The 26,289-nt window shown below is 42.0% G+C and overlaps 1 protein-coding gene and 1 long non-coding RNA gene across 8 annotated transcripts in view; one reads left to right on the forward strand and one right to left on the reverse strand.

Annotated features, from left to right (window-relative positions):
• Window positions 1-26,289, reverse strand: part of plce1 (phospholipase C, epsilon 1) — a 479,606-nt gene that overhangs the window by 279,852 nt on the left and 173,465 nt on the right. The gene's annotated exons all lie outside the window — the stretch shown is intronic.
• LOC140185733 (uncharacterized) overlaps window positions 1-26,289 on the forward strand; it is a 52,042-nt gene that overhangs the window by 6,029 nt on the left and 19,724 nt on the right. Inside the window, exon 2 of the long non-coding RNA XR_011882710.1 lies at window positions 8,517-8,703. This is a non-coding gene — a long non-coding RNA (uncharacterized lncRNA). The remainder of the gene's footprint in view (window positions 1-8,516; window positions 8,704-26,289) is intronic.

Below are 26,289 nucleotides of genomic sequence, written 5' to 3' on the forward strand. Positions count from 1 at the left end.
GCATCAAAACATGGACTTCTTGTTACTGCACTCGTCTGCATTCTCTTTTCCATATTGCTGAATTATTATTTGAAATAACTCTGTATTTGTCAGTGTCAGTAGCAATAGGTGTGTTTTTCTCCTCTTTCACTCTTTCCCTACTGCTCCTGGCCAAGTCCAAGTTGAATTTGAAGATCAAGTTCAGTTTATTGCTGTTCAACTGTATGCACACATATGGCCAAACGAAACAGTGTTCCTATAGCCCAAGGTGTACAACACAGAACTTTTAACTCACATACACATCATATAAAGTAATATATAGATTAATAAGTAATAAGCAACACACACAAAATGCTGGAGGAACTCAGCAGACCGGCAGCATCTATGGAAAAAAGTACAGGGGTCCTGCCAAAGGATCTCAGCCTGAAACATCAACTGTACTCATTTTCCATAAATGCTGCCTGGCCTGCTGAGTTCCTCTGGCATTTTGTGCAAGCTGCTTGGATTTCCAGCATATGCAGATTTTCTCTTATTTATAGTATAATGCTATGGGTGCATCATATGTGATGAGACCTGGGGGTACAGTCTTACAGCCTGGGGGAAGGTGCTATTTCCCATCCTGTCAGTTCCTATCTTAATGCTACAGTATCTCCTGCCTGTCGGTAAGGGGACTAGAGATTGTTGGATGGATGGGAGGGATCACTGACAGTACTGTGTACACAGCGTTCCTGATAAGTATTTCTAATAGGTGGAAGAGTGACTCCAATAATCCTCTCTGCAGTCCTCACAATCATTTGTAGGGACTGGGGGTCAGATGCCTTGCAATTTCTGTACCAGATGGTGACAGTCAATCATAATATAATTCAAAAAATTTACAGATTAAAATATTGTTCTCCCATTTGTCGGTTTCTTTCTTGCACATACTGGCACCAAGTCAGCAAAGCACAGAAATATAAAGCTAAGATAATTTAATTTAAAAAGTTTCCATATAGTCTCAAGAAATGTCAGCGTGAACCCATTTAGTCATTTGAATTTTTGACCAAAGTGGATCTCTGGATTAAAGCATAATTTTCAAGAACAAATCTGTAATCCTTTGTTTGGCCTTATAGTCAAACAAACTAAGAGCACTCAAGTTAACTAATCCAGCTTGGAAGACATTATACAAGTACTGCCACTGGAATTTGAATAAAGCTTTAACATGGCTCTGAGAATTTTACTTTACACAGCTGCACTGTGGGAATTTTTATTGAATGGGATTTCCATAAAGCTATTAATTTTCACACTTCCTACACTGTAAATAAAACAAACCACAGGATAATTATACAAAGTGCTTTATACAAAAAATTCCTCCAATGTAACGCCTTCAATGAAACACCATGATTTTAGATAGTTTATAAGAGCACTTTCAGCCACAATGGCAGTCAGGCTCATGGGGAAAATGATAAAAAGAAGCTTAGTCAGAGTTATGTTCAATGAGTTTCTTAAAGGAGGAAAGACAGTACAATAAGTGAAGACGTTTGGGGAGGGAATTCCAGAATTTAGTTGTAATCAAGAGGCCGGAAATGAAACAGCAAAGCTACCTATGAGGATTATAGGGATAGAAAAGGGATGGGGAGAGGGCCAGATTAAGAATCAGAAGTACTTCCAAAGACATTCACTTAATCACTGAAGTCTCAAACTTCTTGACACATCTGTTGCTGTTATTTTAGTTTGACTTGAAGTTGGACTCCTTATGAAGTCCCATCAGGATAGTGCCAACTTCTGACAGTTTCCCAGCCATTACACTAGGAAATATGGGCCTTATTTCATGCCTAATCAGTTCAATGATTCCCTAATTTCAATGGAAGAACAGCTGCATGACAGACAGAATCTTTCAGATGATTTCTTTATTCCCCTAGGTATTCTAAATATTCTATTTTTTAAAGCTTAATACAATTATATAAAAATAGTAGATTTTTGAATGTTTGGAGAATATCAGAGGCTTTCACAAAGTTCCTTTGACAGCCACAAAAAGTCTGAGGATATGACTGCTGTCTGTTGTAGCATTTCTGGAGTTTACCAGGAAAGGCTGGCGGGATGCAATTGATGCTTCAGGAGATTATTCCAAGTTAATGTGGCCAGGTATGATTCACAGTTTGTAAATATTCTGCTGACTGCATCACTGAGTTAGAGGAGGTTTCTGAGCTTCGATGGCCCAAGAGCATAGAAAGATTTGTGTTACACGTTATACCCTTCAAAACTAGCTTATTTCTTGGAAATGCTTGAGGCATTTTAATTAAGGAGCATGGTGCCTTCAGTTACCCATGGATTTGAGGACAATGCCAGCACAGTGCAAGCACTTGGCCAACGAATAAGTACAGTAACAACAATAGAACCAAGTCAGATTAGTATTAAGTAACCAGATAGGTCAACAGCTACATATGCTATCTTTAAAAACATGTATAAGTGTGATCGCTACAAGATTTTTTCTTAAAAATAAAGTTTTGGAAAACTGAACTGCTTAGAGAAGGTGCAGAATTTTGTACCTACCTCTCTTACAAACTTTGCTTGCTCTCAAGTTGCTAGCAACATTGGACAGGCTGCATTCTTGTCCTGAGGAAATAATGAGTCTTCTCAAACGAAAACATTTAATTTCCCAGCATCTGTCAAATCTCTTGTATTTGATTTTTCATTTTTTTCTTTTCTAAGTTTAGTTCCTAATACAATTTAACTTGTGTTTATCAAATATGGCATTATCTGAAGCACTGATCCCTATGATCTTGCAATTCTAGCCCAGTTCTGTTTCTACAAGGAAAGTAAAGATTGCAGACAGAAAGGGTACTGGATGACAGACAGCTGTTCTGGTGCACATGAAAAGGAACATCTGCTTGTCAAGATAAGAGACAATACTATTGGGTCACCGATAGAGAGACAAATTTAGTCCTTCAATAGTTATTTGTTCGAGGAATGTCAGTCCTTGCAGGTCTCTGCTGCTTTCATGTTCATCATTTTTACACAAAAACAGTGCATAAGAAGGTTTTGTGCATTTTGCTTACTGGGTTTGGCAATTTAAAAGCTAAGATAAAGGATTGAGAATACATTTCTTGGAATAAGTATACACCAAGATTTGATAACAACCAACTGGAACTTTGCCAGACTGGGTCAGGCTCAGAGCTGAGCATTGAATTTACATGATCAGGACTGATTCTCAAAGAAATTTTAAGTACACTAACGTAAATGCAATCCAACAATTCCATTGACATCTACAGTAGGTCCTAGATGTCAACAGCCAACCTTACAAAAATGGCAAATGCACAGTGAGATCTTGTGAGTGCTTTGCTTCTGCGTTCTTAAAATCACAGGTTGTTAATATCCTGGGAGGAATAAAAAAATTGGATATGTTTTCAAAGAGAAACTGAGAAAATTTCAGAAAAGGGCAGCATTTAAGACTCAAGTGAAAAAGAAAGAAAGAACTTGCCATTTTTATAACAATTATACCTCAGAAATGTCCCAGAGCAATCAGTATATCAAAGATTTTGAATTACAGACAAATGCAGTCTCTGTTTAGAAGAGTAATGAGTAAAAATAGCCTGAAAATGAACAGTTAACTTTCTGGGGACTGGGGTCTAGGGTTGGGTGGTATTTTGGGGCAAAATAAAAGGAAATGCTCCTTTTCTGTAAACAAGGCCAAAGCTTGTTTACTATCTACCTGAACAAGAAGTCAGGCTCTTCTTTAACTTCTCATCCGACTGGCAGAGGCACACAGATAAAATAGCACATTCCCAGAACTACCATGAAGTGGTAGCCTTGCTTGTGTACAAAATAACCTCTACCCTACAGGATGCTGAGTAAACTTACCGAATGAAATCCGGCCAGGGACACGTTACCAAGAGTGACTCTATGAGAATCAACAACTCCAACAAGAACCTCAGGAGACATTCCAAGGCAGAAGCTCAAACAAAAGGGAGTCAGATGAGTATGGGGGTGGGGGAGATGCTGAAAATACTTAGCAAGTGGTGTGTCGGCAATTACAACTTGATACATTCTTACGTCAATATTCATAAGAGCACTGCACCAAACTCTGCACATAGATTCTTCACAGAGCCCCATATTCCACCTATTGCACTTTAAATATACAAGCACAATCTTTGACCAATTGATGAAAAAGACATTTGAAGATGATAGACCTGGCACAAAATTCATGGCCTACAAGACAGCAATGATTTTTGTCCTTCTGAGAGCCGAACTACATACAGCAGGCATCTCATGGCACTGGAAAAATAGCACAAATGTTACCTCTGCAAAATCCTTCAAATTCACTTGAAAGACAAGCAAACCAATACCAGTACCCTCTCCCAGGGCAAGGTATCCAGTATTGAGCAATAGAGGTGCTCAATCTACTATACTGGTAGGCTAAGTCATCTGCTTCTGTGTGGGAATGTAATTCACCACCAGAGTTCTTAGAAACAGAACCCAATCAAAGCTTGGAGAGGACCCATATGTGGAATTAATAATGTCCATTGCTTTAACTTCCTCAGTCTCTTTTGTCCCTAAAATACCTTCTGATCTTGCAATGTTTCTGTGCCTGCTACTGTGAAGGCAGATAAATATCTGTCATTTCTTTATTCCCTATTACCAATTTCCCTGAACAGTATTTACTCAGAATTATATTTTCTCCATCAGTTTGTAAACCACCCTCTGCTTGCTTCTTTAATTCCCTCAGTCCTCAGGACGTTACTTTTACAAATCTATAAGACTACTTCTGATCTAATGCCATCCTTAGTTTCTTTACTTGATTATAAATAGTTCACTTTTCCTGTGGTCTTTATTTCTCAATTGAATATACAGTAGATTCATGAATCTCAAAGCTATTTCAATTTTACCAATATATGGTAGTTCCCAATTTAGAGATAGGGCAAAAAACACAGGGCACATTTACCAGAATCAAAATCCAGTTTGAAAGCAATTTTCCAATCATTATCTTAAAGCTTTTTGCAATGCACAAATTGCCTGCTGTGTTTCATTTCTGTCTAAAATGAATATACTTGATATGTTCTTAGAAGTAATGACTGTAATATGGTTTGATGTTGTAAAAGGGATTACACGTGCTACTCTTTTGGTAAAAAATAAGCAGTTAAATAGCCAGAATCCAGAGGCCCATGAACTAATTCTACTACTTTGAGTGCTGTTCTGTTTGGGGCTGGTTACATTAGCTCAGATAAGGCATTAACCCGGAATATGTTTAATCTGTAATGCTGCATATCGTAACTCACACAGCATTTAAGCATGACAGTTCATCGAGTCTCCTCTGCTACTTCCATCATAACTTAATTACAGTGCTATTGTGTCAAGATCTCAAAACATTCTTTCTAAAATTTCATGAATACCTACCAATAAATATTGCTGAACTAGACTTTTGGTTATGGAAATGACGGAAGCTATCATTAAGGATGAGATAGCAAGCCGGCTGGATAGAGTGGTTCCATTAGGCAGGCACAGCATGGATTCATGAAGGACAGTTTCTGATGACAAACTTACAGGAGATCTTTGAGACACAATAAGTGTAGTAGACAGAGGAAAACAGCTGGATGTTGTACATTTGGATTTCCAGAAGGCGTTCAATAAAGTGCCATATAAGAGACTTATCAGATAAGGATGCATGGATTTGGGGGTAATATATTACCAGGGATAGAAGATTCGGTAACCACTCATATAAAGAGAGGGAGATGAGATAAATGGGTGTTTCTCTGACTGGTAGTTAGTGGTAAGCAGAGTGGCACAAGTGTCTTTGCTGGGCCAGTAACTGTTCACAATATACAATAATAATTTGGAAGATAGGACTGAAAGTAAGTTTGTTGATGGCACTAAATTGAGTGGAAAAAAACAAATTGTGCAGAGGATGCAGAGTCTGCAGAGAAATATAGATAGGTTAAGTGAGTGGGCAAAAGTCTGGCAGGTGGATTACAAAGCTGGTAAGTGCAAAGTCATCCACTTTAGAAGGAAAAATAGAGATCAGATTATTATTTAAATGGTAAAAGATTGCAGCATGGTGTTGTGCAAAGCTATTTGGGTGTCTTTATGCATAAATTGCAAAAGATTCTTGGTTATCAAGAAGGTGAATGGAATATTGGCCTTCAGTGCTAGAGGGATTGAATTTAAGAGTTGTGGGGTTATGCAGCAACCGTAAATGATGCTGGTAAGGCCACACCTGGAGTATTGTGTGTAATTCTGGGCTTCTTACTTGAGGAATAACATGCTGCCTATGGAAGTGGTGCAGAGGAGTTTTTGCCACGTTGATTCCAAAATGATGGGGTTATCTATGAGGAAAGATTGTGTTGCCTGGGACTATAAGACCATAAGACATATGAGTAGAATTAGGCCATTGCATCATGGCTGATCCAATTTTCCTCTCAGCTCCAATTTCCTGCCTTCTCCCAGTATTGCTTCATGCCCTGACCAGTCAAGAATCCATCAACCTCTACCTTAAATACACATAAAGACTTGGCCTCCATAGCTGCCTGAGGGAAAGAGTTGCACAGATTCACCACTCTCTGGCTAAAGAAATTTCTTCTCATCTCTGTTCTAAAAGGATGCCCCTCTATTCTGAGGCTGTGTCCTCTGGTCTAAGACTCTCCCACCATAGGAAACATCCTCTCCACATCCACTCTATCAAGGCCTTTCAGCATTTGATAGGTTTCAATGAGGTCACCCCTCATTCTTCTGAATTCTAGTGAATACAGGCCCAGAGCCATCAAATGCTCTTTATATGACAAGCCATTCAATCCTGGAATCATTTTTGTGAACCTCCTTTGAACCCTCTCCAGTTTCAGTACATCCTTTCTAAGATAAGGAGCCCGAAACTTCTCACAATACTCCAAGTGAGGCCTTACCAGTGCTTTATAAAGTCTCAACATTATATCCTTGCTTTTATATTCTAGACCTTTTGAAATCAATGCTAACATTGTATTTGCCATCCTCACTACAGACTCAACCTGCAAGTTAACGTTTAGGGAATCCTGCACAAGGACTCCCAAGTCCCTTTGCACCTAAGCTTCTTGTATTTTCTCTCTAGTTAAAAAATAATCAACCCCTTCATTTCTTCTACCAAACTGCATAACCATACTCTTCCTGATACCATATTCCCTCTGCCATTTCTTTACTCATTCTCCTAATATGTCCAATTCCCTCTGTAGTCTCTCTACTTCCTCAAAACTAACTTCCTCGCTACGTATCTTCATATCATCAGCAAAAGTTGCAACAAAGCTATCAGTTCCATCATCCAAATCATTGACATATAACGTAAAAAGAATTGGTCCCACATAGACCCCTGTGGAACATGACTAGTCACTGCCAGTCAACCAGAAAAGGTTCCCTTTATTCCCACTCTTTGCCTCCTGCCAATCAGCCATTGCTTTACCCATGCTAGGATATTTCCTGTAATACCACAGGCTCTTAGCCAGTCAAGTGGCCTCATGTGTGACACCTTGTCAAAGGCCTTCTGAAAATCCAAGTACATAACATTAACTGATTCTCCTTTGTCTATTCTGCTTGTTAGTTCTTCAAGGAATTCCAACAGATTTATAGGGCAAGATTTTCCCTTGAAGAAAACATGCTGACTATGGCCTATTTTATTATGTGCCTCTAAGTACCCTGAGATCTCATCCTTAATAATCGTCTCCAACATCTTCCCAATCACTGAGGTCAGACTAATTGTCCTATAGTTTTCTTTCTTCACCTCTCTCCCTTCTTGAAGAATGGAATGACATTTGTAATTTTCCAGTCTTCTAGAAACATTCTATAATCTAGTGATTCTTGAAAAATTATTACTAATGCCTCCATGATCTCTTCAGCCACCTCTTTCAGAACCCTGGGGTGTACATCATCTAGCCCAGGTGACTTATCTACCTTCAGACCTTTCAATTTCCCAAGAAAATTCTCTCTGGTTAGGGTAACTCCACACACTGCATGATCCCTGACACCTGGGACTTCCACAATACTGCTCATGTTCTCCACAGTGAAGACAGATGCAAAATACTTATTCAATTTGTCTGCCATTTCCTTGTCCCGCATTACTATTAATCCTGTGTTGTTTTTCAGTGCTCCAATATCCACTCTCGACTCTCTTTTACACTTTATGTATCTGAAGAAACTTTTGGTATCCTCTTTAATATTATTGGCTAGCTTACTTTTGTACTCCATCTTTATTTCCTTACTGACGTTTTTAGTTGCCTTCCGTTGGTTTTTGAAACCTTCCCAATCCTCTAACTTCCCACTAATTTCTGCTGTATTAGATGCCCTCTCTTTGGCTTTATGTTGGCTTTGATTTCTCTTGTTAGCCATGGTTGTGTCATCTTTCCTTTAGAACACTTTGTGATGTATATATCATATACCTTCCGAAATGCTTCCAGAAATTCCAGCCATTGCTGCTCTGCCATAATCCCTGCCAGTGTTTTCTTCCAATCAATTTTGGCCATCTCCTCTCTCATGCCTCTGTATTTCCCTTTGCTCCACTGTAATACTGATACATCTGACTTTAGCTTCTCCTTCTCAAATTTCAGGGTGAATTCAATTATATTATGATCACTTATGATGAACTGACGGCGCTTGTCAGGAGTCAGAGAACATTTCGGGAGAGCAGTGTCATGTGCTTTACTGAGACGTGGCTGCACAAGGACATACCCGATCAAAGCGTTTCCACAGAGGGCTTCCAGACCGTTCGAGCTGACCGGAATTGTACTGAGAGTGGTAAGTGTAAAAGAGGGGGGCAGACGGTTCTGGTAAACAACAGATGGTGCAATCCTGGGCATATTACGATCAAGGAACGTGTTTTAGCCCGGATATTGAACTTTTTGCTGTTGGACTCTGGCCATATTATTTGGCAAGGGAAATCTCCCATGCAATTGTGGTTGTTGTGTACATCCCACCCACTGCCAACCCGACGTCAGCATGTAACATCACTTACACCGTCATAGCCAGATTACAAACCCAGCACCCGAGTGCCCTCATTACCATCTCGGGTGACTTCAACCATGTTACCATGGCTAGAACACTGCCCAACTTCACGCAGTATGTGAGCTGTACAACCAGAGGGGAGAGGACTCTGAATTTGATGTACGCTAACGTTAAGGATGCGTACAGCTCCTCTCCCCTCCCCCCACTGGGAAGGTCAGATCACAACCTGGTGCATCTAAAACCCTGCTACGTGCCTCTGGTGAAGAGTAAACTTGCAACCTCGAGGACAGTGAGAAAATGGTCGGAGGAGGCTTATGAGGCGCTCCAGGGTTGTTTTGAGGTGACAGACTGGCAGGCACTCTGTGAGCCACATGGAGAGGATATTGATGGGCTCACAGAGTGCATCACTGATTACATCAACTTCTGTGTGGACTGCAATGTTCCGACAAGAACTGTCCTTTGTTACCCAAATAACAAGCCATGGGTGACAAAGGACATTAAGGACATCCTGAATGCTAAAAAGAGGGCGTTTAGAGATGAACATAGGGAGGAGCTGAGGGCAATACAGAGGGACCTGAAAGCCAGGATCAGGGAGGCTAAAGACAGGTACAGGAGGAAGCTTGAGTGGAAACTCCAGCAGAACAACATGAGAGAGGTCTGGAGGGGGATGAGGACCATCACTGGGTTCCGGCAAACTAGCAACAGAGGAGCTGAGGGCAGTGTGGACAGGGACAATGAACTTAACCTGTTCTTTAACAGATTTGACATTGTGGCCCCTGCCCATCCCCCACATGAGCCATCTGTTGTCGGCCCCCAACCAACACAAATTCCACTCTCCCCTCCTACCCCTCCTCACAGTCCCCCACCCTGCTCTCATGACTATACCCCTTCCCCACACGAAACCACCACAGTGGGCTTCACAGCTGAACAGGTGAGAGGACAGCTGAAACGTCTCAACCCAAGCAAGGCTGCAGGACCGGATGGTGTCAGTACCAGGGTGCTCAAAGCCTGTGCCCCTCAGCTATGTGGAGTACTTCACCATGTATTCAACCTGAGCCTGAGGCTCCAGAGGGGTCCTGTACTGTGGAAGACATCCTGCCTCGTCCCTGTGCCAAAGACACCATGCCCCAGCGGCCTCAATGACTATAGACCAGTGGCATTGACCTCCCACATCAGGAAGACCCTGGAGAGACTTGTTCTGGAGCTGCTCTGGCCTATGGTCAGGCCACACTTAGATCCCCTCCAGTTCGCCTACCAGCCCCGACTAGGAGTTGAGGATGCCATCGTCTACCTGTTGAACCGTGTCTACGCCCACCTGGACAAGCCAGCGAGCACTGTGAGGGTCATTTTTTTTGACTTCTCCAGTGCATTCAACACCATCCTCCCTGCTCTGCTGGGGGAGAAGCTGACAGCGATGCAGGTGGATGCTTCCCTGGTGTCATGGATTCTTGATTACCTGACTGGCAGACCACAGTACGTGTGCTTGCAACACTGTGTGTCTGACAGAGTGATCAGTAGCACTGGGGCTCCACAGGGGACTGTCTTGTCTCCCTTTCTCTTCACCATTTACACCTCGGACTTCAACTACTGCACAGAGTCTTGTCATCTTCAGAAGTTTTCGGATGGCTCTGCCATAGTTGGATGCATCAGCAAGGGAGATGAGGCTGAGTACAGGGCTACGGTAGGAAGCTTTGCCACATGGTGTGAGCAGAATTATCTGCAGCTTAATGTGAAAAAGACTAAGGAGCTGGTGGTAGACCTGGGGACAGCTAAGGTACTGGTGACCCCTGTTTCCATCCAGGGGGTCAGTATGGACATGGTGGAGGATTACAAATATCTGGGGATATGAATTGACAATAAACTGGACTGGTCAAAGAACACACATCAAAGTTGCTGGTGAACGCAGCAGGCCAGGCAGCATCTCTAGGAAGAGGTACAGTCGACGTTTCAGGCCGAGACCCTTCATCAGGACTAACTGAAGGAAGAGTTAGTAAGAGATTTGAAAGTGGGAGCTGGAGGGGGAGATCCAAAATGATAGGAGAAGACAGGAGGGGGAGGGATGGAGCCAAGAGCTGGACAGGTGATTGGCAAAGGGGATATGAGTGGATCATGGGACAGGAGGTCCGGGGAGAAAGACAACAGGGAGGAAACCCAGAGGATGGGCAAGGGGTATAGTCAAAGGGACAGAGGGAGAAAAAGGAGAGAGAGAGAGAGAAAAAGAATGTGTGTATATAAATAAATAACGGATGGAGTACGAGGGGGAGGTGGGGCATTAGCGGAAGTTAGAGAAGTCAATGTTCATGCCATCAGGTTGGAGGCTACCCAGACGGAATATAAGGTGTTGTTCCTCCAACCTGAGTGTGGCTTCATCTTTACAGTAGAGGAGGCCGTGGACAGACATGTCAGAATGGGAATGGGATGTGGAATTAAAATGTGCGGCCACTGGGAGATCCTGCTTTCTCTGGCGGACAGAGTGTAGGTGTTCAGCAAAGCGGTCTCCCAGTCTGTGTCGGGTCTCGCCAATATATAGAAGGCCACATCGGGAGCACTGGACACAGTATATCACCCCAGCCGACTCACAGGTGAAGCGTCGCCTCACCTGGAAGGACTGTCTGGGGCCCTGAATGGTGGTAAGGGAGGAAGTGTAAGGGCATGTGTAGCACTTGTTCCGCTTACAAGGATAAGTGCCAGGAGGGAGATCAGTGGGGAGGGATGGGGGGGGGGGACGAATGGACAAGGGAGTCGCGTAGGGAGCGATCCCTGCGGAAAGCAGAGAGAAGGGGGGAGGGAAAGATGTGCTTAGCGGTGGGATCCCATTGGAGGTGGCGGAAGTTACGGAGAATAATATGTTGGACCCGGAGGCTGGTGGGGTGGTAGGTGAGGACCAGGGGAATCCTATTCCTAGTGGGGTGGCGGGAGGATGGAGTGAGAGCAGATGTGCGTGAAATGGGGGAGATGCATTTTAGAGCAGAGTTGGTGGTGGAGGAAGGGAAGCCCCTTTCTTTAAAAAAGGAGGACATCTTCCTCGTCCTGGAATGAAAAGCCTCATCCTGAGAGCAGATGCGGCGGAGACGGAGGAATTGCAAGAAGAGAATGGCATTTTTGCAAGAGACAGGGTGAGAAGAGGAATAGTCCAGATAGCTGTGAGAGTCAGTAGGCTTATAGTAGACATCAGTGGATAAGCTGTCTCCAGAGATAGAGACAGAAAGATCTAGAAAGGAGAGGGAGGTGTCGGAAATGGACCAGGTAAACTTGAGGACAGGGTGAAAGTTGGAGGCAAAGTTAATAAAGTCAACGAGCTCAGCATGCGTGCAGGAAGCAGCACCAATGCAGTCGTCGATGTAGCGAAGGAAAAGTGGGGGACAGATACCAGAATAGGTACAGAACATAGATTGTTCCACAAAGCCAACAAAAAGGCAGGCATAGCTAGGACCCATACGGGTGCCCATAGCTACACCTTTAGTTTGGAGGAAGTGGGAGGAACCAAAGGAGAAATTATTAAGAGTAAGGACTAATTCTGCTAGATGGAGGAGAGTGGTGGTAGAGGGGAACTGATTAGGTCTGGAATCCAAAAAGAAACGGAGAACTTTGAGACCTTCCTGATGGGGGATGGAAGTATATAGGGACTGGGTATCCATGGTGAAAATAAAGCGGTGGGGGCCAGGGAACTTAAAATCATCGAAAAGTTTAAGAGCGTGAGAAGTGTCACGAACATAGATGGGAAGGGATTGAACAAGGGGGGATAAAACCGTGTCGAGGTATGCAGAAACGAGTTCGGTGGGGCAGGAGCAAGCTGAGACAATAGGTCTGCCAGGACAGGCAGGTTTGTGGATCTTGGGTAGGAGGTAGAAACGGGAAGTGCGAGGTGTGGGAACTATAAGGTTGGTAGCCTCAAAGAACACTGAGCCTGTCTACAAGAAGGGTCAGAGCCATCTCTATTTCCTGAGGAGACTGAGGTCCTTTAACATCTGCCAGACGATGCTGAGGATGTTCTACGAGTCTGCGGTGGCTAGCGCTATCATGTTTGCTGTTGTGTGCTGGGGCAGCAGGCTGAGGGTAGCAGACACCAACAGAATCAACAAACTCATTCGTAAGGCCAGTGATGTTGGAACTGGAGTCTCTCATGGTGGTGTCTGAAAAGAGGATGCTGTCCAAGTTGCATGTCATCTTGGTCAATGTCTCCCATCCACTACATAATGTACTGGGTGGGCACAGGAGTACATTCAGCCAGAGACTCATTCCTCCGAGATGCAACACAGAGCGTCATAGGAAGTCATTCCTGCCTGTGGCCATCAAACTTTACAACTCCTCCCTTGGAGGGTCAGACACCCTGAGCCAATAGGCTGGTCCTAGACTTATTTCATATTTTACTGGCATAATTTACATATTACTATTTAACTATTTATGGTTCTATTACTATTTATTATTTATGGTGCAACTGTAACAAAAACCAATTTCCCCCGGGATCAATAACATATGACTATGACTATGACTACTTGCCCTTAAAGGTTCTTTTACCTTAAGGTCTCTACTGAATTCTGTTCCATTGCACAACACCCAGTCCAGAATAGCTGATACCCTAGCGGGCTCAACCACGAGCTGCTCTAAAAAGTCATCTTGGAGGCACTCTAGAAATTCCCCCTCTTGGAATCTAGCACCAACCTGATTTTCCCCATCTACCTGCATATTGAAGTCCCTCATGTCTATTGTAACTTTGCCCTTTTGGCGTGCATTTTTTATCTCCCGTTGTGATTCAGAGAAATAAATTTAGATGGAAATGGGGAGAATTTTCGTTTACCAGAGAGTGGAGAACCTATGGAATTCTCTGTCCAGGAAAGCAGTATAGGCTAGTTCATTTAATTTAATTAATGGCAGTTAGATATAATTTTTGCATGGCAGGGGAATTAATCATTGCAATGAAAAGGTAGATAGATGGAGCTGAGTCCATGCCCAGATCGGACATGAATTTATTGACTTGTGGATTAGGCTCAATGAGCCAAATAGTCTACTCTTGCTCCCATTTCTTAAGTGTTTATGTTTGCATTGTTCAGTGTGTGTCACCCAGGCTATAGTCTCTGACCTAATGAAAATATAAATAACAAAGTAAAACAACTGCTATTCATTCCAGAGTAAAAAATATTTATTTGTGCTAAAGCTTAAGGGCCTTTGTGTCACTGTTTTAGGCATGTGGATATAACTCCCACAAAGCAATACATGACATTACTTTATGGATGCAGGTCAGCAAGACAGCCTGATCTCCCAATCCCCCATCTAATCAAAGTTCAAAGTACATTTCTCATCAAAGTATGTCTACTATTGGAGAATTAGCTAGCTAGCTAATTTAGCTAGCCTGTACTGCTTTCCTGGACAGAGAATTCCATAGGTTCTCCACTCTCTGGTAAACAAAAATTCTCCCCATTTCCATCTAAATTTATTTCTCTGAATCACAACGGGAGATAAAAAATGCACGTCAAAAGGGCAAAGTTACAATAGACATGAGGGACTTCAATATGCAGGTAGATGGGGAAAATCAGGTTGGTGTTAGATTCCAAGAGGGGGAATTTCTAGAGTGCCTCCAAGATGACTTTTTAGAGCAGCTCGTGGTTGAACCCGCTAGGGTATCAGCTATTCTGGATTGGGTGTTGTGCAATGAAACAGAATTCAGTAGAGACCTTAAGGTAAAAGAACCTTTAAGGGCAAGTGATCATAATATAATCGAATTCACCCTGAAACATGAGAAGGAGAAGGTAAAGTCAGATGTATCAGTATCATGTGGAGCAAAGGGAATTACAGAGGCATGAGAGAGTGAAGGAGTAAGGAATCTTGGAGAGAAGCGTTTTTTTTCTCCACTGCTCAGGGAAAAGAGGCTAGATTGTGCAGGTACGTGACATAGAGCGCTAAAGGCTTAAAAAAAAAGACCACCATATACAGCCGGCAGCAGAGTGAGAGGGAGCAGAGTGGGACGGCTTTGGCTCAACAGACTTTGGCGTAAACAGGCAGAAGCGAGGGTAGGTTCCAAATTTCAGTCCTGGGTATGACTCTAAACTGCAACAGGTGATGAGGCTCTGATTGGGGACTTTCAGAGCTTTGGGGAAAGTGGAGTTAGCCCTTAGTCATTCATTGCTCCCAGGGCCGCTCTGACCCGGAACAGTAGCACCTGCAAGGGTTCCTGCTCAGGATACAAGTGAAGGTCAACGGCAGATCCAGCAGCTTCAGTAACTGAACTTATGACGGAGAAGGCGGATGAGCTACGACCTCAAATGTCAACGGCTATAGTATAGGCGGATGAACATTTGGGAAGAGAAATGACGATTTATTTAGCTTGCCCAATGGTAGTTAATAGCAAACCACCATTGCAATTTTCTAAGAAAACCATGGTCAAACTCACAAAATGTATCACACAACAACAGCGTCAAGAGGATCTTCAAGACAACTCTGAAGATATTTCGCTCGGTAGGGTTGATTATGGCCAGCAGGGGATCCCCGACCGTCATCAAGCTGCCACTCATAAAATTAGAGTACCACAAAAGAAAATTATTGCCCATTGGAATGTAAGAACCCTATATCAAGCAGGAAGATTGGACAATGTGATAAATGAAATGGAAAAACTAAAGATTAACATCATGTGAATTAGCGAAGTTCATTGGATAGGTGCTGGAACATCTCAGATTAGAAATAAAACAATAGTTTATTCTTGTGGAACATCCCATACTAATGGAGTAGAATTTCTTATGGATGAAAACAATATTAGAAAGAATGCTCCTTGTTAGATTCAGAGGACAACCATTTGATTTAGCAATTATACAGGTATATGTACCAACAACAGATGGAACAAATGAAGATATGGATAAATTCTATGAAGAGCTTGAACAAGCAAAGAATGGATGCAAATCTCAAGATATTGTTATTGTCATGAGAGATCTAAATGCTAAAGTAGGACAAGGTGCTGATGGAAATACCATTGGAAAATATGGACGAGGGGAAAGAAATGAAAGAGGTGAGAAATGGGTAGAATGGTGCAAAATGAATAGTCAGGTCATTATGAATACCTACTTTAAAAACCATCCAAGATGCTTGTGGACCTGGAGAAGTCCAGGTGATAACACTAGAAATCAAATTGACTTTATTACTGTAAACCAAAGATTTAGAAACTCAGTGACTCAGTCCTTAGATAAAAAAGTTAAAAGCTTATGTCAAAAAGCCAAAGAAGAATGGTTAAACCAGGAATGTGAGCAAATAGAAAGAATCCCTATTGCTGATCCAAAAAGGTTACATCAACAAATCAAGAATATCACTGATAAAAAGCTCCTCTGTTCTTCAGGTGGATGTTTGAAAGGAAAGGACAGTACCATTACCATGAAAAAAGATGAGATTATGAACAGATGGACTAAGTATATTCAGGAATTGTTTGAAGACGAGTGAGGCGAAAAACCAGAAATTAAGAAAAACATTGAAGGTCCAAGTATTTTAAAATCTGAAGTTCATAATGCAATAAATAAGATGAAGAAAGGAAAGGCAGCAGGTCCTGATGAATTAGTAATTGAAGGTTATGGAATTGAAAAACTTACTGATTTAATCAATGGCATTTATGAGACTGGAATAATACCAGAAGGGATGAAAAAAAATCAGTATTTATCACTCTTTCTAAGAAAGCTGGGGCAATAGAATGTGAATTACATAGGACCATAAGTTTAATGAGTCATATCACCAAGAAACTTTTAAGAATTTTGATGACAAGAGCTAAAAGTAAGATACAAGCTGAAACAGGCAAAGAACCATGTGGTTTTGTGAAAGACAAAGGTACAAGAAATACAATATTGATGTTAAGGATACTATCAGAACGAGCTATTCAAGTGCAAAAAGATTGGTTTGTTTGTTTTATTGACTACACAAAAGCATTTGATAAAGTGAAGCACAATAAGTTATTTGAAATATTACAGAAAATTCTAGATCTAGATTTGAAAGACCTCCGCCTAATCAGAAATCTGTACTGGGAACAAACTGCCGCTGTAAGAATAGATGGAGAAGAGAGTCAGTTTACAAAAATCAAGAGAGGTGTAAGACAAGGGTGTGTTTTCTCCCCTGATTTATTTAATGTGTACAGTGAAACAATATTACAAAAAATAAAAGACATCTTGAGAATCAAAGTTGGTGGTGAAAACATCAATAATTTCAGATATGCAGATATCACTGTGTTAATTGCAAGTACGGAGGAAGAACTACAAAACTTAATTGATATAATTGTTGAAGAAAGTGAAAAAATGGGTCTATCTATCAATTGCAAAAAGATAGAATGCATGGTGATATCCAAAAAGAAGGAGAATCCTATCTGCAGGCTGAGAATAAATGGGGAAGACATAAAACAAGTAAAGAACCTTTGCTACTTAGGAAGCTGGGTGACATCAGATGGCAGGTGTGACTTGGACATCAAAAGAAGAATAGGGATGGCAAAAGACACCTTTACAAGAATGAAGGGTATACTAACCAATACTAAACTAGGCATGACAACCTGCCTCAGAGTACTGAAATGTTACGTTTGTCCCATTATGTTATATGGCTCAGAATGTTGGACAATATCTAGTAACATGAGGAAACGAATTGTAGCAGCAGAAATGTGGTTTTGGAGGAGGATGCAAAGAATATCATGGACAAAATGAATATCTAATGAGGATGACTCACTCACAACATGCTGGAGGAACTCAGCAGGTCGGGCAGCATCTAACGAGGATGTCATGAACAGAGCAAACACAAGAAGAGAAATAATGTATGAGATCATGAAAAGGCAACGTAACTTCATTGGACATGTGATTGGGAAAGAGGAGTTAGAATGCACGGTAATTATGGGACAGATTAAAGGGAAGAAAGCAAGAGGAAGACAAAGGCAAATGATGATGGAGGCAGCAGCCAGAGAATTGGAAATGAATACCAATGAATTGATCCACTTGACCCAAAACAGGAGTGTGTGGGCCAAGACAGTCAAAGCTGAAACTGGGCATGGCACCTGATGATGAGGATGATGATGATGATGTCTGCTATGTACAACCTTGAGATTTGTCTCCTTGTTTTGTTGACTTACAATTCCACAAAAGTGTCAAAAGAAACATTGGCATGGGTTTCCTATGGTGCCAGTATCCTCTAGATACAGCCCTGTTTTACAGATAGGTGTTTTAACATCATGTCAGCAAATAAAATGTGATGGTGTGTAATGCACATTATCAGATTTTTTTTGTTGTTTATTTCTTAGAACTGACAGTGCTGCAAACCGATGTTACCTTCTCATTTTCTCTGGGAGTCAAATATTATGGAGCTGAAAATCCTGCAAGGATGATCTGAATATGTGTCATAAGAATCTGTGACCAGTTGATTGAAGTTCTGCTCCAAATACCCATTGAGCATATAGCCTCCCAGGTGAAAAGGATCCTATTTAAACTCGAAGAGTGGAACCTCCCAGCACATTGTGTTTCAGCTTTGTATCGTGTGGCAAGTAATTATCTACCCCTTTACAATTCAACCAGGAAATCCCTGTCACCTGTGGAAAGGCATGTTTTCTTTTTAAGTTTTGCACTGTGGAATTGCTGGCAAAGATGGCGTTTAGCAGGTGAAGATGGTTAGGCCTAGGACACTGCACTGAGGATCTCCTTCAGTAATGTCCCAGGGCTGGATGATTGACTTTTGACAACTACAATCATCTTCTTCCGGGAGTGGTACAAGCCACAGATGGGATGTTGCCTGGTCAGATAGCCAATGTTGTTTGTTAATATCACATGCAATTAATTAAATTGGCTGGAAAGTGCTATTTGTGATGAAGATCGCAGAAGGAAGCAAAGATTGGTCATTAATTCAATGCCCACACCAAACATTCTTGCAACTCCTAGGCTAGACCCCATCAGTGTGAGAATGGGAATGTTCATGGAGATTCCTCTTCCCATTTGCTGTTTAATAGTCCATTCTATTCAGAACCAGAAGTGTAAGATGACAGAACCTGGATCTGATCCACTTGTTGTGAAATATAATTAATCAAGTGGATATTTGTACCACGACAAAAACTCTTATTTATGTTTGAGAAAGGAGTGTTTTATTTTGTTAGAAATAGAAGAGGACCATTGTTGTCAAAGCAGCAGGCAAGAGTATATTTTAACATTATTTATGCAACTACATCATGTACTTGGGAAAAAAAATTTGATAGATACTTCATTGATCCCAAAGGAAATTACTGTATCACAGTCGCATTACAAGTGCACATATTTACAAATATTAGGAGAGAAGTAAGAAAGAATAAGAAATAACTTACCCCAAACAGTCTAACAGGAAGGGGTCATCACTTCCCCAGCTATACGTTGACTCATTATAGAGCCTAATGGCCGAGGGTAAGAATGACCTCATATAGCGCTCTTTGGAGCAGCTCAGCTGTCTTAGTCTATTACTAAAAGTGCTCCTCTGTTCAGTCAAGGTGGCATGCAGAGGGAAAGAAACACTGTCCAGAATTGCCAGGATTTTCCGCAGGGTCCTTTGTTCTACAGCCTCCGGTGTGTCCAGTTTGACTCATATAAGAGAGCCAGCCTTTCTAATCAGTTTATTGAGCCTGTCAGCATCAATTGTGTTGATGCCTTTGCTCCAACACACCACCGCTCAGATGATTGAATCTTCCGAGGGCAGTACGGTTTTAAAACAATATTTAAAAGAATCAATTAGACAGGAAAAGACTTAATGTCTTATGTCTTGAGGTTTGAGCTTATGTTGATATTTTGAGGACATCTTCAACAGGCTGTGCCTCAAGTAGGCAACATCCATCACTGAAGATCCTCACCATCTAAGGCATGTCCTCTTCTCATTATTGCCATTGGGAAGGAGGTCCAGGAGCTTGAACACATACACACTCAGCAATTTGGGAACAGCTTCTTCCTTTCACCATCAGATTTCTGAAAGGTCCATAAACTCATCATTCCTTTAACTTTGCACAATTTATTTATTTTCAAATTTATAATCATTTTTGTCTTTGCACTCTACAAATTTCACATCAAAGAAAGTGATAATAAATCTGATTCTGATTTTGGCTGCACAATAACTGTTCAGATTTTTACTGTCGACACAGATCGCTGTTTAGGAAGTGCTACAGATAAAAATTTAACTTGTGGTCACTTCATTAAATCAAGAATGTCATCAAATGGAATGTTTTCATACCAGATTTTCCTCTTAATATCCCAGGTCATTTTTAATAGTAGCCATTAAATATGTAAGCAATGCCCAAAAAATTGTTTAAAACCCAAGTATTGTCAGTTTCAAACTTCAGAAATATTTGCAAGTTATCTGCCCTAATGGATGAACTGTTATTGTAACCAACTCTGCTTTGTCTGCAATGTCTGCCTTTCTTTCTACAGCAGGAAAATTCAAATGCAGTTCAGCAAGCACTTGGAATCTGAAGGTAAATCTCAAACTTAACATTTTACCCCTACACAACATACCAACACTACATCTCTTTAATATAGCCCCATACCCCATCCTGATCTCATTCCTTACTCTTCTAACATCCAGGCCTTATTTTCTGAATCTACAAACCCCTAACCTTCCAAAGCCCTGATTCTCCCACATTCCCAAACTCTAATATTATGGTCATCGCCCTGCATCTCCAACACATTGTTCTCTTGAGGTCATGACATCTTGCCATAGAGGGAGTACAAAGAAGATTCACCAGATTGATTCCTGGGGTGGCAGGGCTTTCATATGATGAAAGATTGGATCGACTAGGCTTATACTCTCTGGAATTTAGAAGACTGAGGGGGGATCTTACTGAAACATATAAAATTCTAAAGGGATTGGACAGGCTAGATGCAGGAAGATTGGTCCTGATATTAGGGAAGTTTGAGGATAAAGGGGAAGCCTTTTAGGACCGAGATTAGGAAAAACTTCTTCACACAGAGAGTGGTGAATCTGTGGAATTCTCTGCCACAGGAAACAGTTGAGGCCAGTTCATTGGCTATATTTAAGAGGGAGTTAGATATGGCCCTTGTGGCTAAAGGGATCGGGGGGTATGGAGGGAAGGCTGGTACAGGGTTCTGAGTTGGATGATCAGCTATGATCATACTGAATGGCGGTGCAGGCTTGAAGGGCTGAATGGCCTACTCCTGCACCTATTTTCTATGTTTCTATGAAGCTAATCAGCTAAGTGTTCTATTCAATGTTCAATTGATCATCTCTGAGCCCTGACTCACATAATTCCTTTAGACCCACTGATGGAAGCTCCAGTATTCACTGCTCCCGTACTCTTGCCACCTGCCTGACCATAACCCAAGGCCTTAATCCCTCTGGATGATTCTCTTACATCAGTACTCCTGGCCGTGCTGCTGTGTGTATACTTAACTTGCTTACTGACTTGATCCTATGCACAATCCTGGGCCGGTGCATACTGGCCCCATCTGCCATCCCACAAGTGCAGCCTGGGTCATGTTTTCCACCACCGTGCTCTTTCGGTGGTACTCCATCTCAAGCATTGCTGAAATTTGCAATCGAGGTCCACAAATGAAATAGTCAGTGTAGCAAGCATCAAATGTGCCCTGGAATTTCTAACCCATTCACTTTTGCTTGTGATGCGTGCCCACTTGTGAAACTGCTTACTAGTCATTTTTGCCAGACTCCCAAATTTAATGTCTCTTTTAAAAAAAAAGGTAAAAATAATAGCTTAATCACACTTTAATCAAAAGCACCATGGTGTAAAGTATACCCAGAGGTATATCATCCAAGCTGAGAATGAAACTGGAGATTCATTACCACAAAATTCCGTAACATTTGAGAACTAACATAGTGATGCACACTTGGGAGAATGCCACTGAAGAAAGATTTGTGAAATCTGAAAATAACTGAATCCTTCAGTGCTTTGAAAACCATTTGCAGCCCAAAATCCCAAGGCTTCATCCTACTTGAGCAAAGAACAAAGGAGAGACTATCAAGGCTAGAGACGAAGTCAATACAGCAACTAGGGAAGCCCTTAACTGAGACTCCATTCTTGATATGTATCCTTAAATTTACCCACAGCAGATATTGCACTCAAGCTTCCTCCAGATAGGCAAGAATTTGTGAAGATGGTATGGCAACTGGGTAGGAGTTAGGGTTAAGGTTTCAACAGTGGATAATCTCCCTACTGAAGTTCTAAAAGTTGATGTAGTGAAGGTTCTTACACCAATATGCACCTTCATTGTCCTAATCTATAAAGAAAAAGGCAAGCAGGGACAACATAATCAGAACCATCTTCTGTCACGTTGACACACTGGTCATGACCTTAACAATGAATTCATATCAGATTCAATCTAAATAGATTTGAGTCATGACCCTACGTTGATATCAATCCCATCTCAGTTCTTTTCACCTCTACTAAGCTTCTCACTGGAGTTTAATTAATCTAAGGAGAAAGGGGAATCCACTTGACCTATTTCAACTCCATGCCAGAAGAATATTTATCCCAACTTCAATTACCAAGCTGTAATATATGGTTGAGTCTTGCATATGTGTGTGCTTGAAGGCAGAGTTTTGTGTCACTGCTGACTTCTTCATGGAAGCATATGAGAAAATGGGCCTTACACTCAACATTCACACAATGAAGGTCATCTACCTATTGCAGAATACCACCCCTGGACAACATTAACCACCTTCCATACCTTGGGAGCCACCTCTCAGTGAGGGCATGTATCAAATAACAAAATTACCTATCATTTTCAATCTTTGGTTGGCTAAAGAATGCAACATTTGAAGATCAGTACTTCAAATGCATAACATGGTTTTTAAGGTCATAGATTACCACAGCGGAGTTCTCAGTGGAAAGATAAGTGCAGCCTCAGCAAAATTCTTCAAAACCACAGGTAGGATACATGAAACAACATGAATGTTCTCCAAGGTCACATCATTCACATGCTGAGCCCAGACCTCTGAAAGAGGCAATCCACCCAGAGGCATGATGTTCTCAAATTCATCAAAAACTGTCATAACCCATGGGAGTTCTTGGCTATGGCCACTCAGAATGGCGAAGCAGATGACACAAATAACATTATCAAGAGCAATAATGCAATGAAAATGATGGAAGGAATGCACTATTTCCAAAAATACCCATTCCCTGCATCAAACAGCTTCTTTTCTATACATGGCAGAGTCTACAGATCTCACTTTGGCTTCATCAGTACTGAACCTACAAAGCTGGAAAGGAAGTTATCTTTACCCCCTACGGACCTAAAGATTTCACTGTAGTCCATAACCTCATGGCGCACCTTATCTCTTAGTCTACCACTGATGCCATTCAAGGATACTAACCCTCTTTCAACAAGAGTGTTGAAGAGATCCCAGGAGGAGTTAAGGTGCACCCAAAAATAAGATGCAGACCTTGTAAAGCAATATCATTTCATGGACACAAGTTAATATTCAGAAGCAGCATGAGGCAAGCCATTCTGCATCCAACTGATTGGATCCAAACTCTGGTGTCCTGCATATTTAGTCATGAATAATAGAGGAAAACTAAGGATATGATAGGAGGAGGCTGTTCCATGGTCATTCATCACCTATTGACAGTGGAACCGATCAAAGGACAAAGGCAACTGAGTTGATATATTAAGTGCAAGGCCAATATTCTATTGCAATTCTTTTCTAAGAGTGTACATTGGAGTCCTTCTTCAGAGAGTGGTGGTGCTGACCTTGTTCCTGGCCTTGAACTGGTTGAGGTTCCTCAGCATATGGACCCCTGAACCTTGTTTAGAATATAAAAAAGACACAGGCCCTAAATCAGCCACCACCCCAACCTGCCATTTATCCAGCCCCCCATAAAAGTTGAAGATCTCACCCTGGAAAATGTAGACCACCTTGGCAGCATCCTCTCCTCAAAAGCAGACATCCTCAGAGATCAATTACAGCCTGAGTAGTACTAGTGGAGCTTATGCAAGATTAAAGGAAAGAGTCTTTGTAGACCTAAAAGTCCAAACAACACTTTTGGTCTATAGAGCAGTTGTCCTTCCTACATTGTTATATGGCGCTGAATCATGGACCATCTACAGTAGGCACCTGAAAGCCCTGGAACAAGGAACACTATGAAAGATTTTGATGATCAGTTGGAAGGACAGACACACTAACACCAGTGTAGTGGAGGAGGCCAACATGAACACCATTTCCACCACAATAAAGCAATACTAGCTCTTATGGATGGGTCATGTCATTTGGATGCCTAACTCACATCTCCCTGGACAGATCCTTCACTCTCAAATGAAGGAAGGACAGCAAGCCCCTGGTGGGCAAAGGAAATGCTTCAAAGATAACATCGAAATCAACCTGCAGAAATTCAACACGACATCTAAAAACTGGGAAGACATTGCACTCAAAAGATGCACTTGGAGGAAATCTGTTCTGGAGGGAACAGTGCTACATGAGAACACCTCTGTCATGCCACAGAGAACAAACAATAGCTGCAAAAGGAGAGAATATGAAGGCAAAAGACCCAATCACTAACTACAACTACTACCTACTCGGGTCCACACTGTAGTAGAATATATGGATCCCACTTCAGCTTCTACAGCTGCCTGAGGACCCACCAATAGAAACCCTTAGGAGAACATCTTACATGACTCGAGTGATTGTACTACTACTAGGACTGTAAGATATAGGACAAGAGAGCCCTGCAAATATTTAGGAGAATATAATCTCCCTCAATTTGTATCCTGTTGCCTCTACCTCAAAGTCCCATATGCTTTACCAACCTCTTTCAAACAGATCCTCACACGTTCAAGGACAAACACACAAAAGTACCTAGATCTATTTAATCCACACACCTTTGAGACAATGTTGTTATCAAAGGATATCACTTAATTTTAGATTAGATTATGACACGCAGTCCTCTTTTATTGTAATTTAGTAATGCATGCATTAAGAAATGATACAATGTTTTTCTGAATGATATCACAGAAACACATGACAAACCAAGACTGAAAAACTGACAAAAAACACATAATTATAATATATAGTTACAACAGTGCAAAGCAATACCGTAATTTGATAAGAACAGACCATGGGCATGGTAAAGTCTCAAAGTCTCTCAAAAGTCCCATCATCTCACGCGGTTAGTAAATGTCCAGCGCTGCAAACTTGCCGATGCAGCATCCCGGAAGCATCCAACCACAGTCCGGCTCCAAGTCCATCCGAAAACTCCGAGCCTCCGACCAGCTCTCCGACACCGAGCATCAAGCACCATCTCTGCTGAGCGCTTCAATCCCGGCCCCGGCAACAGGCAACAGGCAACAGGCAAAGCCGAGGACTTGGGGCTTTCCCCTCCGGAGATTCTCGATCGCACAGTAGCAGCGGCAGCAAAGCGGGCATTGCAGAAGTTTCTCCAGATGTTCCTCCGCGCTTCTTCACGTCCGTCTCTATCAAATCAGGATTGTGCACGGCATCCTACTTCACAGATACAATATCAATTCAGAACGGCTGCGCGTGCTGTGTCGCGTCGTCATCTTCTCCTCCCTCCTCATTGTATCATTTGTTAATGCATGCATTACTAAATGACAATAAAAGAGGACTGCGTGTCCTCATAAATCTAATCTAATCTAACTTGAGCCACGCCAGTGATTCAATAGGATTATAGCTGGTCCTGTGCTGGACTATTCACTGCTGTACTCAATCTCCACTTCTACCAACCTGAGCCATTGCTTTCAGAGCTCACAATTTGGCCTCTCCTATGTCAGCAAGACCAAGCATAGACTGAAAAACCAATTTGCAGTGTATCTGCACTCTGTCTGCAATAGCCATCTTGAATTCTGGTTGCATGTCAGTTCAATTTCCCTTCCCACTTCCACAACAACCTGTCCATCCACAACCTTTCCCATTGCCATGGTGAGACCAAATGCAAGCTAGAAAAGCAATACCTCATATTCCCCTTGGGTAGCCTACAACAGCGGTTCCCAACCTCCGGGCCGCGGACCAGTACCAGGCCGCAAAGCATGTGCTACCGGGCCACGAGGAAACGATATGATTTGGCGATATGAGTCAGCTGTACCTTTCCTCATTCCCTGTCACGGCCACTGTTGAGCCATTACGCATGCGAGGTCATTACCTGCGCGTCATCCATGTCAGCACGGGAAGGAGACCAACTCCTCGAGCTTGCAAATGACGGCGGGCTGAAAGTATGTTTGACATAACACCTCTGCCGGAATTTTGATCTGCCAGATCAAAGTCAAGGCTAAATATCCTGAGATAGCCACGAAAGCACTGAAAACATTGCTTCCATTTCCAACATATCTCTGCAATGAATGCAACGAAAACTAAATTGCAGAATAGACTGGACATAAGGAACCCTGTTCCAGTATCGCTGTCTCCCGTCACCCCTCGATAGGACTGTCTTGTTGTAGGGAAACAAGC

Source organism: Mobula birostris, chromosome 21 (assembly GCF_030028105.1).
Source record: "Mobula birostris isolate sMobBir1 chromosome 21, sMobBir1.hap1, whole genome shotgun sequence".
NCBI classification, from domain to species: domain Eukaryota; kingdom Metazoa; phylum Chordata; class Chondrichthyes; order Myliobatiformes; family Myliobatidae; genus Mobula; species Mobula birostris.